This window comes from Rhinolophus sinicus, chromosome 7, assembly GCF_057876585.1.
Source record: "Rhinolophus sinicus isolate RSI-liver-muscle chromosome 7, RSI-T2T, whole genome shotgun sequence".
Classification (NCBI taxonomy): Eukaryota; Metazoa; Chordata; class Mammalia; order Chiroptera; family Rhinolophidae; genus Rhinolophus; species Rhinolophus sinicus.
The window spans coordinates 28,256,371-28,259,736 of NC_142507.1; the positions used below are offsets into that span (position 1 = coordinate 28,256,371).

The 3,366-nt window shown below is 42.1% G+C and overlaps 1 pseudogene; it reads left to right on the plus strand.

Annotated features, from left to right (window-relative positions):
* Positions 1-2,514: 2,514 nt before the first annotated feature.
* LOC109438517 (cytochrome c oxidase subunit 7C, mitochondrial pseudogene) lies at positions 2,515-2,897 on the plus strand (annotated as a pseudogene).
* The last annotated feature ends 469 nt before the right edge of the window (positions 2,898-3,366 follow it).

The following is a 3,366-nucleotide window of genomic DNA, read 5'->3' on the forward strand; positions in this document are numbered from 1 at the left end:
TATTGTAATAGGGCAGAACCTCCAGGAAATTTTGTATCATCTAAATCTGCTTTTTAAATTAAATTATTGGGGTGACATTGATTAGTAAAATTATATAGGTTTCAAGTGCACATTTCCAAAATACATCAGCTATGTATTGCATTGTGTGTTAACCACCCAGAGTAATTTCTCCTTCTGTTACCACATATTTGACCCCCTTTTCCCTTTTCTACCTTCACCATCCCCCCTTACCCTCTGGTAACTATTAAACTGCTGTCTGTGTCTTTAAGTTTTTGTTTCTTTGTTTCTCTTGTTTATTTGTTGCTTTCAGATTTATATTCCACATGTGAATAAAGTCATATGGTTCTCGACTTTATGGTTCTGTCTGAGTTATTTTCTTACCATGATAATCTCAAGATCCATCAATGTTGTCACAAATGACAATGTTTCACCATTTCTTATGGTTGAGTAATATTCCATTGTGTATACAAGGTCTGACAATTACATTTGCAAACTTCCCACCGTGTACTTACATTGGCAGCCCTGTACAAACAGCTCGACAAGGTTTTATACCCTTGGTATATCAGTGTCTCACAGCTGTGTATATGTTAATGTGTGGCACTGTCTTGCTGAGTGGTTCTCATTATTGTTGTTGCATGTTTTTGTGTGCCATCACAAGAATGTCTGAGCTTGAATTAGAGCAATGAACAAACGTTAAATTTATGGTTAAGCTTGACAGGAGTAGAAGTGAAACCAGGGATATGTTAGTCAAAGTTTATGGGGATAATGCCATGAAGAAAATGGCAGTGTACAAATGAATTAAATATTTTTCTGAAGGGAAAGAATGCGTCACTGATGAAGAGAGGTCAGGGAGGCCAGTAACAAGAAGAACAGATTAAAACATTGCAAAAATTTGTTGAACTGTGCATCAAAATCACCAGCTGACTGTGAGAAACATAGCAGACTAATTAAACATCGATAGAAAAACAGGAAAATCTTAACTGAAATTCTTGGCATGAGAAACGTGTGTACAAAACTGGTCCTGAAGGAGCTCACTGTGGAACAAAAGCAAAGGAGAGTTGAAGTTTGTCAAGATCTTTTGGAGAGGCAGGACGATGTTTTGGACAATGTTATCACTGGTGATGAAACAGGGGTGTACCAATACAACCCTGAAACAAAGTGTCAAAGTGCACAATGGAAGTCAGCCAATTCTTCATGACCAAAAATATTCCGTCAGTCCAAATCAAGAGTCAAAATGATATTGCTAACCTTTTTTGATATTAGAGGGATATTATTCACTATGAATTTGTACCAACTGGACAAACAGTTAATTAAGTTTACTATTTGGAAGTGCTGAAAAGGCTGCACGAAATAGTTAGACAAAAATGACCTAAACTTTTCACCAACAATTCATGGCTCTTGCATCATGACAATGCACCAGCTCGCAAAGCACTGTCTGTGAAGAAGTTTTTAGCCAGTAAACAAATAACTGTATTGGAACACCCGCCCTACTCTCCTGATCTGGCCCCCATTGACTTCTTTCTTTACCTGGCGATAAAGAAAATAGTGAAAGGAAGACGTTTTGATGACATTGAGGACATCAAGGGTAATACGATGAGAGCTCTAATGGCCATTCTAGAAAAAGAGTTCCAAAATTGCTTTGAAAGGTGGACTAGGTTCTGACATTGGTCCATAGCTTCCCAAGGGGAGTACTTGAAACGTGACCATGGTGATATTCAGCAATGAGTTATGTAGCACTTTTTCTAGGATGAGTTCGCGAACTCAATTGACAGACCTTGTATTGTTGTCCTTCCCATGTGAAAACAAAGAGATATTGGCTGACCTTATCTACAGAGGTGTTAAGCACCTAAGAAGGCACAACATAGGTTTTCCAAGATGGCAGAATAGGTAAACACTTTGCTTGCAATTTCCCTTGACCACATTAAAATTACAACTAAATTGGGCCGGCCTGGTGGCTCAGGTGGTTAGAGCTCCACACACCTAACTCCGAAGGCTGCTGGTTGGATCCCCACATGGGCCAGTGGGCTCTCAACCACAAGGTTGCTAGTTTGATTCCTCGAGTCCCGCAAGGGATGGTGGGCTCTGCCCGCTGCAACAAAGATTGAACATGGCACCTTGAGCTGAGCTGCCTCCCGGATGGCTCAGTTGGTTGGAATGCGTCCTCTCAAACACAAGGTTGCCGGTTCGACTCCCGCAAGGGGTGGTGGGCTGTGTTCCCTGCAACTAGAAACGGCAACTGGACCTAGAGCTGAACTGCGCCCTCCACAACTAAGACTGAAAGGACAACAACTTGAAGCTGAACAGCACCCTCCACAACTAAGATTGAAAAGACAACAACATGACTTGGAAAAAAAGGCCTGAAAATACATACTGTTCCCCAATAAAATTACAACTAAATTGTAGAGCAATTAATCTCTAGAACTATCTGAAGACTACCTGAACAGAACTTACATAACTAAGCATTTAAATAAAAAGCCACATCAAGACAGGTAGGAGGAGGTCGTGAGAAAAAAGAGGAATCGCCATTTCCTCCATTTTCGGTCTCTGTGCCTTTTGCAGGCCTTCCAACAGCGCTATGTTGGGACAGAGCATCCGGAGCTTCACAACCTCTGTGGTCCGTAGAAGGCACTATGAGGAGGGCCCAGGGAAGAATTTGCCATTTTCAGTGGAAAAGAAGTGGCGGTTGCTAGTTATGATGACTCTGTACTTTGGATCTGGATTTGTTTCACCTTTCTTTATAGTAAGACACCAGCTGCTTAAAAAATAAGGATGTTTTACTTAATCCATGAAACAGATATGAAGAGGAGCATTTTAAGAGGTGCAGTCGCTTTGAAAAATGGACCAAACTGTTGAACTCAACATACTAGAAATGTTTGTAAATAAACTTATGGCATGAATCCTTAATGCCTCCTCTCTGGAAAAAAAAAAAAGACAGGTAGGAGAGGAGGGAGTCATGAAATGGACTGGCCCCACACCCACAGATAATGTTGAGTTCTGGAGAACTATCTCAGTGGTGGAGGTCCCTCTCAGAGGAGTGAGGCATCCCAGCCCCGCACCGGGCTCCCCAGACCAGAGTACTGGTGCCAGAAAGAGGAGCCCCCACAACACCTGGTTGTGAAAAACAGTGGGGATTACAACCATCTATGTGAGACAGAAAGCTGTAGGGAACACAGATGTCCTCTTACAGGGCATGTACACAGACTCATTCACTCACAGTCTGGCTCCCCAGGCTATAGCTGAAAGGCAGCAACTCACAAGCCTCCAGAAACCTACAGGAAAAGACTGAGTTGTGTGAATGTAGGCCTCCATTATCCCTGTGTGGCCTACAGGCAGGTGCCATCTTTCTTGTATTGAGCCCTCTCTCAC